We start from the raw sequence: 14630 nt of genomic DNA on the forward strand, positions 1-14630 counted from the left end.
TTTGAGCTATTTAAATAGTTAAACTTCTAAATGTAGGCGGATCCATTGCTTTGAGAGGCAAGGATGATTATTGTACGATGATAAAGCATCAGAAATGTAATAAGGGTTATAAATGTTATTCAATTATTACTTTAGAATAATCAGAGCTAATTACTGAATGGTTAATGCTCAGTGCAGTTTCCTGGAGATTTTGCCAACTGAATCTTGGAAAGGAATACATTGCAAGGGAACAATGAATTATATTATACATTAGAAAGGAAGAGGAGTGAATATCTTCCACTTACATGTACCTACAATGTATAATCCAGACTGAATCTTACTCAGTGATTTCTGCAACATTCTGATCCACTGAGTCCAAAGCAAATTCTTCTTTGTTGAACAAGACACCAAGTACATTCCCTTGCTTCTTCTTCTTATATAGTGTGCCTTCTATCAAAGCTATATCTTATTGAAGCCTACCTAACAATGACGGGCTTAGACAGAGTGAATGTGGAGAGGATGATTCAATTCGTGGGAGTCTAGGACCAGAGGACACAGCCTCAAAATTAAAAGGACATACTTTTATAATAGAGTTGAGGAGGAATTTCTTTAGCCAGAAGGTGGTTGATCTGTGGAATTCATTTTAAAGCGGAGATTGATGGGTTCTTGATTAGTAAGATTACAGAGAGATGGTCGGAGAATGGGGTTTGAATCTTTTAGGACCGAGATGAGGAAAACATTTTTCACACAGAGAGTGGTGAATCTCTGGAATTCTCTGCCACAGAAGGTAGTTGAGGCCAGTTTGTTGGCTATATTTAAGAGGGAGTTAGATGTGGCTCTTGTGGCTAAAGGGATGAAGAGAAGGCAGGTACAGGATACTGAGTTGGATGATCAGCCATGATCATATTGAATGGCGGTGCAGGCTCGAAGGGCCGAATGGCCTTCTCATGCACCTATTTTCTATGTTTCTATGAAGGGAAAATAGATTAGCCATGATGTAATGATGAAGCAGTCATGATGGGTCAAATGTCCCAATTCTGCCCCAATATCTTCTGATCTTATGATAAAGCTTCACACTGTATATAAGAACAATGATGTATCTACTGGAAGCAATGATATTGGTTCATATGAAAATCATTCCCTTCTAGTTAAAAGGAGTAACTAATGGAACAAAGTTAAAGAAGGTGGGCTTATGCCCTTTAGATACTGTAGCTATCAGGAATGTTATCCATTTTTGGTTGAACTGTATTCCTTGTATAAAGCTGTGTGCAAGCACAGGATAGTGGAATGATTACTGCACAAAAGGAAACCATTCAGCCCATCGTGTCTGCTTCTGATCTCTGCCTGGACAATTCATTAACTTGTCAGACATAAAATGCTGGAATAACTCAGCGGGTCAGGCAGCTTCTCTGGGGAAGAAGAATAGGTGACGTTTAGGGTCAGAACCCTTCTTAATACTTCCCAACATGAAATGTCACCTATTCTTTTTCTTCGGGGATGCTGATTGACTCGTTGAATTACACCAGCATTTAGTGTCTATCTTTGGTATAAACCAGCACCTGCAGTTCCTTCCTAATCTTTAGTCAAGTCCCTGACTCTTTGTCCTTGACAAGCTATCCAATTCGCTCCTGGAGGCCATAACAGGACCTGCATCCACCGCTTCTGCAGGCAGCACACTCCAGGTTTCAATCACAGAGAATTCCACCGGCTCACCACCGCATTATGTGAAGAAGCCTCTCCTCTCAAGCCTGCATCCTGAGATGGATTGTTTGTTGTAGACTCCTCCAGGAACCATCCAACCTACACCCAGACTGTCCAGATCAGACAGACTATTGTCTGGTTCAACTGCATAAAATGATTTTCCTCATGTCTGTCTTAATTCACTCCCCCTTTATTTTATTCTGGTGACCTACAAAAGCATACAAGTAATGGCGCAAAGGATTTAGCTTATGTTTTAGTTTAGTTTAGTTTATTGTCACGTGTACCAAAGTACAGTGAAAAGCTATTTTGTTGCGTGCTAACCAGTCAGCGGAAAAATAATATTGAAAATTAATGTTTCTATATGGATATTTATGATGTGTGCATGAAATGCTCCAGTTACATTACTGGACTATTAATCTAGAGGATTGCATTAATTATCTGAAGATGTTGTGTGCTATCCAGTCAAACAAAAGGCTATACATGATTACAATCGAGCCGTCCACAGTGTACAGATACAGGATAAAGGGAATAACGTTTACTGTAAAATAAAGTCCAGTAAAGTCCAATTAAAGATCAAACATCTCCAATGAGGTAGGTGGTATGTTAGGACCCCTCTTTAGCTGGTAGTAGGATGGTTCAGTTGCCTGATACAGCTGGGTTGAAACTGTCCCTGAATCTGGAGGTATGCATTATCAAACTTCTGTAATTCTTGCCTGGGGAGAGAAGGGAGAAAAGGAAGTATCCGGAGTGAGATTCGTCCTTCATTATTCCTGTGGCCTTGCCGACAACCTCCCGAAGTAGATACTCTGGTGCAAAAAGGATTAAGAGTCCTGAATGTGCCTAGACTACAGACATGATCCATGTGGTTTATCAAAGCTGCTGCTCTCCTTTATCAAACATCTTGTGGGACTAATGGGAGGACGACTAAAATGCCTTGCAACAACACAAGCAACAACAATATTCTTTCATATATCTTAAATTTATTTCACATTTCACATTTATTTGTTACATTTGCCTATATAACATGCATATGTAGTTCCAAATTAAAGTGATGCATTTTGAGATATTTTGGGAAAATGTAAATGTCATATGGAAGATAAGCAACACTTATTTTTGCCCTTTATTATAAGTAGATGTTCCACCAGCATAAATTTCCTATGCTGTATATTCATGTTCAGCACTAATATTTCTCACTTTCCCCTTTACCTTAATTGTACCCTGATTCATAGACTTTGAGCCACGTTCTGAAGGTGACTATTTTCTCATGCTAACAACATGGACCTCCTCCCCTTCTTGACTAGCTGGATCTCTCCATGAAGAGCAAGGTGACACTTACAAGGTTGAGCCACCCAGCCTTGCTCAACAAATTAGCTTCAACTTTGTTTTAGACTTTAGACTTTAGAGATACAACATGGAAACAGGCCCTTCGGTCCATCAAATCCATGCAGACCAGTGATCATAAGGTCATAAGTCATGTGACAGGATAATTAGGCCGTTCGGCCCATCACGTCTACTCAGCCATTCAATCATGGCTGATCTATCTTCCCCTCTTAACCCCATTCTCCTGCCGTCTCTGACACCTGTACTAATCAAACTAATCAAATCACCCCATACATGAGCACTATCCCACACATTAAGGACAACTAACAATTTTACAGATGCCAATTAACCTACAACCCTATATGTCTTTAGAATGTGTGTGGAAACCAGAGCACCAGGAGAAAACCCACGCGATCACAGGGAGAACATACAAACTCCTTACAGATAGCACTCGTCATCAGGATGGAATCCGGGTCTCTGGCGCTGTAAGGCCGCACCTCTACGCTGCGCCACTGTGCCACCCCTGTTCCTGAGATTCCCTCATTTGTACTTAAAAGTGACATGCTCCATAATTGTATGGATAAAATTACATATTTTTGTTTTTGAATATGAGGTTTGATTTCTGAGGAACATTGAAGGGTTGAATTTCATTCTATTTGGCGGCTAGCTTGTCGTTTGGAGTTTGTTGGTCGCTCATTAATTCTGAAGCAAAATAAGCAATTTCCCCAAGTTCATTTAAAATGAGAATGGTACCTCTGATCCGCTGCAGTATTCCCAACTAATGTTAGCTACAAGACACTCTCCTAAGTTCTGACCGTACAGAATTGCAATGAAAGTCAATCAGGAATCTGCAACTCCTATGTAGTATAACATTGCTTCAGGCTGTGCACAAAAAATGTTTGATCTACTCACATAAATCCTTCTGAGAATATCATGGAAAACTCATCAAACAATTCCTCACGTCATGTACATTGAAACTGAGAGACAAATGGCATTTTCCTTACTTTAGTATTCAACGCAGAGTATCAGTAGCAATCTGAAAGAATAAAGTCATGCAAATTCACCTGGTGAAACTGATGGTGTGTGTACAGAGGATACTGGTTACCTCAAAGTAAATTAGGAAGAGAAATGTCATCAAGAAGCTCAGAGGAGAAATACCTTGAAGGCATTAGTTTTTGTTTCAGTATCGGCAATTTAGTGTGTGACAAGTTAGTTAACATGTGTGAAATTTCATGAATGATGGGATATCCCAAGGTGTTAATGTGAGGGGAGAGAGGTTTAATACGAACCTGAGGGGTAACTTTTTCACACAAATGTGGTGGGTGTATGGAACGAGCTGCCAGAAGAGGTAGTTGAGACAGATACTATCGCAACATTTAATAAACATTTAGACAGGTACATGGATAGGATAGTGTAAGAAGGAACTGGAGATGCTGGTTTGAAAATGAAGATAGACACTAAAAGCTGGAGTAACTCAGTGGGACAGGCAGCATCTCTGGAGAGAAGGAATGGGTGACGTTTCGGGTCAAGACCCTTCTGAAGAAGTGAAACGCCACCCATTCCTTCTCTCCAGAGATGCTGCCTTTTCTGCTAAGTTACTCCAGCTTTTTCTGTCTTACATGGATAGGATAGGTCCAGAGGGGTATGGGCCAAACACAGGCTAGTGGGACTAGTGAAGATGGGACATGTTGGCTGGTGTGGGCAAGTTATGCCAAAGGGCCTGTTTCCATGCTGTGAGACTATGACTATGACTTTATGACACCAATCTCTGAAAGAAGGGTTCTAACCCTAGACGTCACATTTAGCTCCAGTTTGAGTCAAGAATAAACACAATTAAGATCATTTGGAGTTCTTAGGTGATGCTCCCTTCACCAAAACCCACTCCTACTTTCTCCCTCTCATCTTCCTCTCTTTCATTTCTGTTATTTTTTTGTAACTGTAGCTGTTGGAATACAGTGCCCTCCATTATGTTTGGGACAAAGACCCATCATTTAGTTATTTGCCTCTGTACTCCACAATTGAGATTTGTAATAGAAAATAATCACATGTGGTTAAAGTGCACATTGTCAGATTTTCCCTTCCCACCCACACCACCCCCTCCCCGGCAATTTCCCTTGCAACCGCAAGAGATGCTACACGTGTCGCTTTACCTTCCCCCTCGACTCCATTCAAGGACCCAAGCAGTTGTTCCAGGTGCGACAGAGATTTACCTGCACCTCCTCCAACCTCATCTATTGCAACTGCTGCTCTAGATGTCAGCTGATCTACATCGGTGAGACCAAGCGTAGGCTTGGCGATCGTTTCGCCGAACACCTCCGCTCGGTTCGCATTTACCAACCTGATCTCCCTGTAGCTCAGCACTTCAACTCCCCCTCCCATTCCGAATCCGACCTTTCTGTCCTAGGCCTCCTCCATTGCTAGAGTGAGCACCACCGGAAACTGGAAGAGCAGCACCTCATATTCCACTTGGGCAGTCTGCATCCCAGTGGCCTGAACATTGACTTCTCCAATTTCCGGTAGCCCTTGCTGTCTCCTCCCCTTCTCAGCTCTCCCTCAGCCCTCTGGCTCCTCCCCTTCCTTTCTTCTTCCCCCCACCCTGCATCAGTCTGAAGAAGGGTTTCGGCCCGAAACATTGCCTATTTCCATCACTCCATAGATGCTGCCGCACCCGCTGAGCTTCTCCAGCAATTTTGTCTACCTAAAGCAATTTGTATTTGTATTGTTTGTATTTGTATACTGCTGAAGCAACAAAGGAGTTTTTTGAGTGGCCAAGTCAATCACCCGATCTGAACCCAATTAAGCATGCCTTTGAAGAGCCAACTGAAGGGGACTAGCCCTCAAAACAAGCATAAGCTAAAGATGGCTGAAATACAGGCCTGGCAGACAGGGTCGGATTTATGTATAAGCTTCACAAGCTTAGCTCATTAGCTTATGGCCTAGAGATTGGCAGGGCCAGATTTACCAATTGGATTCATAGCCTGAAGCCTAGGGCCTCAAAATCTAGGGGGCCTCCAGCCATGGTGTTTTTCCCCCAGAGTAAAAAAAATCCAGAGAAAAATAAATTGGAGCGCAATCAGCGTTTTCACTTTGACGGAAATTACCTGAAATTCTGGTTCCGGCCCGCTGGACGTTTTGGGGGAAAAAATTGCGACCATCCGCGCCTGCGCAGTTGGGAGAAGCCTGTGACGCAGTAGCGACGCAAAACGATGCAGTCTCTCCGCGCGTGCGCAGTGGGCACGCGCGGGTCAGATCTCCATTTGCACTCCTCATAACCACCTCGATGCCTCGTGTGTACAAAAGATCCTAGGTGTCTACTGCAGGTAAGTAGTGCAATATTGCCCATTTCTCCGGGCCGGGGGGGGGGGGGGGGTGTCTGTTCTGCGGAGTCGGAGCCTCGCTGCGTGGGAGGGAGAGAGAGGGGGAGGGAGGGAGGGCGAGAGAGGGGGAAAAGAGGGTTGAGACAGAGGGGGGGAGAGAGAGGGAGGGGAGGGGGAGAGATAGAGGGTAAGGGGGAGAGGAGGGAGAGAGATGGGGAGGAAGAGAGAGGTGGAGGGAGAAAGAGGGGGAAGGAGGAGGGGAGAAGGAAAGGGGGATTATCTTTAGTGAGATTGCAAAATTAAGGTAGGTTTTAGAGCAATTATATTTTCTCCTCTATATGAATAATATCAAACAATTGGAACTGCTTTCTTTTCCTTGATAACAATACTGAAAAATATGTATTCCATAGTTTACGACTTTTATTTTGCATCATATTTTTAATGTGCACACACTAACACAGTCGAACAGTAACAGGCAATCAAATCAACACACAAAACATTTTCAAAAGAAAGGTTTCATTTACTGCAAAAATTTATAGTATTTTATTTGCAGTGTTTGCATGCTCCTTTATAACATTTTGCATAACATTTTACAGTACAATTTGATTATTAAAACAGCTTCAATTCTTGATTTAAAAAAATGTATACAACAATGATCCCAATCATCCCATTCCAACCACTCATTACTCTTGACTCACCAAAATTATTTCTGAAATATTGGTCATAAATATGGTGCAAAAATGCTCCAAAATAAGGCTCAGAATCAGATTCAGATTCAACTTTAATTGTCATTGTCAGTGTACAGTACAGAGACAACGAAATGCAGTTAGCATCTCCCTGGAAGAGCGACATAGAATATAATTTCAATAAATAAATCTATTTACATGTATACAGACATAGTGTTTTTCCTGTGGGAGGAGTGTCCGGGGGGGGTGTGATTGGCAGTCACCGAGGTACATTGTTGAGTAGTGTGACAGCCGCAGGGAAGAAGCTGTTCCTGGACCTGCTGGTCCGGCAACGGAGAGACCTTTAGCGCCTCCCGGATGGTAGGAGGGTAAACAGTCCATGGTTGGGGTGAGAGCAGTCCTTGGCGATGCTGAGCGCCCTCCGCAGACAACGCTTGCTTTGGACAGACTCAATGGAGGGGAGCGAGGAACCGGTGATGTGTTGGGCAATTTTCACCACCCTCTGCAGTGCTTTCCGGTCGGAGACAGAGCAGTTGCCATACCACACTGTGATGCAGTTGGTAAGGATGGCTCTCGAATGCACCAGAGGGCATCTAAAACCACAGAGCTTCCAGGGCCCTTAAGCGGGCGGTGGACCCTGGTCTTTAAGCTTTGCGCTTGTGATATGCCATCCCCCTTTTTGAAAAGACTTCAAGCAGTCATTGCATGCAAAGGATATGCAACAAAATACTAAACATGATCACTTTCCTTTACATTACATTCCTGTGTCCCAAACATTATGGTGTCTTGAAGTGGGGGACTATGTATAAACACTGCAGTAATTTCTCCATGGTGAAGCCAAAATGTGTAAAAATGGCTTTTATTAAAATCTGACATTGTGCACTATAACCAAATGTGAATTTTATTTTCTATTACAAATCTCAAATTGTGGAGTACAGAGGCAAATAAATAAATGATGGGTCTTTGTCCCAAACATTATGGAGGGCACTGTATATGCTGTACATATGAGATCCTTCTCTCTGAGATCTTCCACACTCCATCTTGTTGGGAAGGCGAGGCGTTGACTTTCTCAACGTCAACAGGACAAGATGAGGCATTATCACAATGTTAATTCAGTGGCTTCAAGCCAGGTCTGTTCAGCCAAAATTTAACAGTATGAGCGAGATGTATCTTAAGAGCTATTGACAACTGAGTCAATCTCCTTCCCAAAAAATAAATTTACCTGCAGAAACGTGCTAGAGAATTTAAACAGGGCAGACGTTGTGGTCAGGTCTTGAATCAAACTTAACAAGGTCCACCTTCCCCTCGTGAATGGATTTGCAGAAAGGCGACCAAGGCATTGGAAAATGCATTTGCTACATTATTGCTCTTTATGAAAGTCGTTTGCAGTTAGCTCACAGATGGTCAGAGCATCACTCTAGGAGATTGCAAGAAAACAAACATTACTGATCCCCATCTTCTTTATCAAATGACTTCAGAGGGTATCCACTCAAATTGGAAAATAAGATTAGTGCTTTCTACCACATGGCTCAGGAGGAGCTCAGGGAGTTAGCCTGGAATGTGGTCCACTTGGTGTCATAGGTGAATTGTTGGAGATGCATTTCGTCTTTTTTAGCTCATCTTCAGAATACCATTCCAAATCATTCCAATGTATTACATTTAAAAGGGTCAGAGTTAGAGGGCAGTTTAAAGTGAATGCTAATCACAATATTTCCCTTTGTATTGTGAGTAATTAGTATAACATATTGTCTGATACCCTTTTTTCCTTTCTCCCTTTCTCTCTCTCTCTCTCTCTCCCTCTCTCCCTCTCTCTCTCTCTCCCTCTCTTTCACACATTTACACGCACACGGATGCACACATTCACACACATACACACATTTATCTGCCAATTTACAGCTTAAAGGTTAGTGCAGTTATTGTAGTCAGGTTCTGCCTCAGACAGACATGGGTTACTGCATCATTACTAAAGTTTAAATCAAATTGCAATAGCAGACCTCAGAACTTAAACCACGGTTGTATTCCCAGCCATGTTACTATCAAAGTGCACGTATAATTTTAAATTTAATGGTTGCAAATGACAATCTGTCACATTGCATTGCAAATGACAATCTGTCACATTGCATTTATCAACTTATTGTACTTAAGTAGCCAGAGCACGAAAAACACTGGGGTATCGAGCCACATCTCTGAGTACATCATGTACAAATCATCACTATATTTGTGTCCCATAAACTTCCCATTGGTCTTTCTAACTTAAACTGGAACATTATGAGGAAACAAAAGCAATGAAGGAAAGAGAGTAAAGAAGAAAGGAAAGAGAGGAGGGAAGGGAGGAAGGAAAGAAAAAAAAGGAAAGGAATGAAGGAAAAAAGAGGACGGAAGGGAGGAAAGAGAGGGAGGAAAGGAAGAAATGAGAGGAAAGAGAGGCGGGAGAGGAAGAGAGGAAGAGAGGAGGGAGTGGAAGGAAGAGAGGAGGGAGAGAGGAAGGAAGGAAGAGAGGAGGGAGAGAGGAAGGAAGGAAGAGAGGAGGGAGAGGAAGGAAGAGAGGAAGGAGAGGAAGGAAGAGAGGAGGGAGAGGAAGGAAGGAAGAGAGGAAGGAAGGAAGAGAGGAAGGAAGAGAGGAAAGGGAGGGAGGGAGGGAGGGAGGGAGGGAGGGAGGGAGGGAGGGAGGGAGGGAGGAAGGAAGGAAGGAAGGAAGGAAGGAAGGAAGGAAGGAAGGAAGGAAGGAAGGAAGGAGAGAGAGAGAGAGAGAGAGAGAGAGAGAACAGGAAAAAGAGCAAAAGAGAGGAAAGGGAGAGAAACAGAGAAATTTAAAAAAGGGTCTATTCAATAAGCCTGCTGGGACTCATTGCCCAACCTCTTTTGTGTGGAATGGTTAAGTACTGGCTTAAAACTATGGTCCAGCATTAGCCTCTGCCTCCAGGTAAGAAAACTGCTAAGGGATCTGGGGGAAAAAGGAAGAGTTTAGTCCTTTTCCAGGCTGGGTTCTTGTTTTTTCTTAAGATATTAACAGTCACTTTAAAGGTTCCACAGTAAGGTCACCTCAATAACATGTACAAAGCAGAATTCAATTTCATCTCAAAAATTGTTCTGGTTCTACATCCTGTTGTACTTATCGGAAATGGCTTACAGCTAAATTATTCAACAGCCTCAGTGCAAAACATCCAGCAGAGTGTCACTCACCAGAGGATGTTGCTAATTCCAGGACTTGCTTGAAAAGTAACTGGTGAGGATCACAAGGCACTTATGACAGGCTGAGGAACAATGATTAACAAATACACAACAAAAATCTACATTAATGTCCCAGCTGTCATGGTACTGAGCTGCATAGACCGAGAAGGCTTTGAATTTATACCTTGGTTAAACGACTTCAGTCAAGCGAGTAATGTCACTTCAGCATTCAGGAGGCCAGGGTTTTTAATCTGTCTCCAATGCATTCCATATGTATTTGTAACTTCAGTTGAAGTGTTTGAGTTTGGATGATGGACAAGCCCATAATTAAACTCAGAAAACAATGGTGTTAAGTGGTCATTGCTATTGGTATTAGGTTATTATTAATAATGTGTACCGAGATGTACTGAAATGCTTTTATTTGCTTGTTACCCAATCAAATCAGATTTTAGGCCATTCGGCCCATCAATTCTACTCCGCCATTCAATCATGGCTGATCTATCTTTTTCTCCTAATCCCATTCTCCTGCCTTCTTCACAAACCCTTGATCAATACAATCAAATAATGCATAAGTACACCAAGCAGAACATAAAGAAAAATACCAGAGTGCAGAAAACACTCTTTCAGCTTTGCAGCACAAAACATGGGGAGAAAATATGGGGTGAAAAAAGTCCTTGAATATATTGACTGCTTTCTTGAAGCAGTGTGAAGTGTAGATGGAATCAACGGTGGGGAGTCACATAAACAATTGTTCACGAGGTTTCTCTTCGTAACCTCTGATAATTTCCTCTAACTTTTGATGAAACTGTATGTTAGTACGTGATGAGCTGGCGTAGAATTTTAAAGCCGCTAGTTTCAGAGTTGGAAAGTAATTCATTACATTGCAATATTATTCAGACCAATACTTATAATCCACTCTGTCGAAGAAACCTCAGGCTATTGGCATGGCTCTTGGAATAATTGATGAGGCCTCTCTTTCTCACTGAATAATTTTAACCTGTGAGTAGAATCAGCCAGCGAGAACAAGAAATTAGAGTCGTAGAGTTCTAGAGATTGGAAACAGGCCCTTCAGCCCAACTTGCCCATACTGACCAGGATGCCTGATCTACACGAGTCCCACCTGCCTGCATTTGGCCAATATACCTCTAAATATTTCCTATCTATCATAGGCAGAATTGCTAGGATTAGCAGGGGTCCATTAGAACAAAGCAGCTAGATTTCCACAAATGGAAGTCATTGCTGAACTTCTCACCGATTCTTTCTTACCAAGGTTAGTTTTTTTTTTAAAGTGGCAGAAAAAGGGTTTTCAAAAAGAAGAAGAAACAAGGAACTGCAGTTGTTGGTTTGCAAAAAAAACCAACAATAATTGTGCTGGAGTAACTCGGATGTTCTCTGATATCTCTGATGTTCTCCAAAGATGCTGCCTGACCCATTGAGTTTCTCCAGTACCTAATGTCATTTTTAACATAGCATAGACAGGACAAGATATCTAAGACCGACATATGGAGGCAAATCAATAGCTTAATCAAGTATAGATCTATACAATCCTTGGTCTGCAAAATAAGCTATAATTATCTGCTGGAGGAATTACATTGGAGTGATGAGGATCAATATCAAGATAGACAATCTGCTCCACAGGTTGCACTGTTGACCTGACGACCTAGACTTATTCGGCTGGTCACTGGAAAGTTTTACGGCACAGAGGCACAGCGGTAAAAAATGTGTCACTGAAATTCCATTGTTGTTTCTATAAGCGATGAAGTAAGAGAAAGCAACAGGTTATATTCAAATGTATTCCAATGATTAGAAGAGCGTAGAGCATTTGTAAAACGCCACACTCAAACTGGAAGAACAGCACCTCATATTTTACAACCCAACGGTGTGAACATGGAATTCGTCAATTTCAGGTAACCTACCAACAAACACCCTCCTCACTTTATCTCCCTTCTCTTCCATGTGCCACACCTGGATGCGCACCCATTTCTCCCACAATCCCTGCTCCCTTTCTCCTTCCCCCTCTGTCCCCTTCCACCTATATCCCTTCCTCTTGCTTCACGTTTCACATGTCTTCACTCCTTATCTCACAACCTTTTGTCTTTTCATCTCTGGCCTATGTTCACTCACCTGCCAATCACACCCACCTCATCTATATCCACCTATCACTCGCCTGGCTTTGTCCTGCCCTCATCTCTCTTCCAGCTTTCACCCTCCACCACGATAAGTGAAGAAGGGTCTCAACTCAAAACATCGCCTATCCAAGTCCTCTAGAGATGCTGCCTAACCTGTAGAGTTACTCCAGTACTCGGTGTCTTTGAAAAAAAAATCAGCACACAGTCCCTTGTGTGAGCATTTATACGTTCAATAGAAAAATAACAGAAAAAACAGTTGGGTGTAAATTTGCCTCCCAAGATACCTTTACAGAGAGAAGGAAAAAAAATCAACAATATCAGTGGGTGCTCATTTCATCTCTCCAAGGGCACCTCAGGACGAGTAATGCATGTTTCCTCTTCTATTTAGCAAAGGAAACAACCAATGTTTAGCATAACATTGAAGGAACAAGGAGCTACAGATGCTGGTTTGCAAAATACGACACATAGTGCTGGAGTAACTCAGCGGGTCAAGGCAGCATCTCTGATGTTCTCCGTAGATGCTGCCTGAACCATTGAGTTAATCCAGCACTTTAGTCATGTAATAATCTATAATGCCCTCATTATGTAAAATAAACTATAATTATCTGCTGGAAAAATGGCATTGGATTGATGAAGATTAATATCAACACAGATAATCTACTCTGCAGGTCCTAATGTTGACCAAACAACCATTATATACTGGGCTATTCACTGGAAAATTTAGCAGTGAAAGAGTTGCTACCTTACAGTGCCAGAGACCCAGGTTCAATCATGACTATGGCTGCTGTCTGTACATGTACTGTACTGTATGTTCTCCCTATGAACGTATGGGGTTTTTTCGGGTGCACCAGTTTCTTCCCACATTCCAAAGACGTGGAAATTTATAGGTTAATTGGCTTCTGTAAATTGTCCCTTGTGTGTAGGATAGATCAACAGTAAAGGTGAACACAAGTTAGCGTGGACTCGGTTGGCCGAAGGACATGCTTCCACACTGTATCTCGAAAACTATAACTAAAACTAAAAACTAACCAAAAACTAACATTGTTGTTCAGCTCGGTGAAGTCCAGTGAATGGAGGAAGGCTATAAAGAGTACACATGTTGTTATGGTTGACATGGAAATTAGTCAACAAATAACGGAATTTACTTTAGACTTACTAGAGATACAGAGGTGAAACAGGACCTTCAACACACCAAGTCCCTGCCAACCAGCGATTCCCGTACATTTGCAGCATCCTACACACTAGAGACAACTTACAATTTACAGAAGCCAATTAACTTACAAACCTGAACGCCTCCAGTGTGTGGGAGGATACCGGAGCATCAGGAGAAAACCCACACGGTCACAAGAAGTACAAACTCCATACAGACAGCACCCATAGTCAGGATCGAACCTGGGTCTCCAGCGCTAAAAGGCAGCAACTCTACCGCTGCGCCACTGTGCCACCCCAGAGATTTTTTAATTTTGAGTAACCCATCATCAATTGTAGTCCAGGACCACAAGAAATTGCAGAGAGTTGTGGACGTCGCCCAGATCATCACACAAACTGGGCCTGTACCTTTACTCGCTGGAGGGGGACCTCATGAAAACGTACAGCATAGTGAAAGGTTTGGATAGAGTGGATGTGGAGAGGATGTTACCACTTATGGGAGAGTCTATGGGCCATAGCCTCAGAATTAAATTGTGTTCTTTTAGGAAGGAGATAAGAAGGAATTTATTTAGTCAGAGGGTGGTGAATCTGTGGAATTCTTTCCCACAGGAGGCCAAGTCAGTGGATATATTTAAGGCAGAGAGAGAAAGATTCTTGATTAGTATGGGTTTCAGCGGTTATGGGGAGAAGGCAGGAGAATGGAGTTTGGAGGGATGAATACTGTAGATCAGCCATGATTGAATGGCGGATAGACTTGATGGGCTGAATTGCCTAATTCTGCTCCTATCACTTATGATCTAATGAAACACGCCTCCCTTCCATTTACTCCATCTACATTTCATGCTGCCATGGCAAGGCCACCAGCATATCAAGGGCTGGTTTCAGCCTGGTCACTTCTCTCCTCTCCCATCAGGTAAAAGGTACAAAGGTTTAAAAGCACATACCTCCAGATTCAGGAACACTTTCTTCCCAGATGTGTTCAGGCAACTGTAGGGTCCTCTCATCAGCTAGAATGCAATCCTGACCCCCATCTACCTCACTGGACACTTTTGAACTATCTTTAATTGGACTTTATCGTTGTTATATATTGTTATATCTTTGCACTAAATGTTGTACCTTCATCCTTTATCTGTACACTGTGCACAACTTGATTGTATTCATGCTTAGTCTTTTATTTA

The 14630-nt window shown here is 42.4% G+C and overlaps 1 protein-coding gene across 1 annotated transcript in view; it reads right to left on the reverse strand.

Annotated features, from left to right (window-relative positions):
* Positions 1-14630, reverse strand: part of astn1 (astrotactin 1) — a 1835284-nt gene that overhangs the window by 1699494 nt on the left and 121160 nt on the right. The gene's annotated exons all lie outside the window — the stretch shown is intronic.

Source organism: Amblyraja radiata, chromosome 10, assembly GCF_010909765.2.
Source record: "Amblyraja radiata isolate CabotCenter1 chromosome 10, sAmbRad1.1.pri, whole genome shotgun sequence".
In the NCBI taxonomy this organism is placed as follows: Eukaryota; Metazoa; Chordata; class Chondrichthyes; order Rajiformes; family Rajidae; genus Amblyraja; species Amblyraja radiata.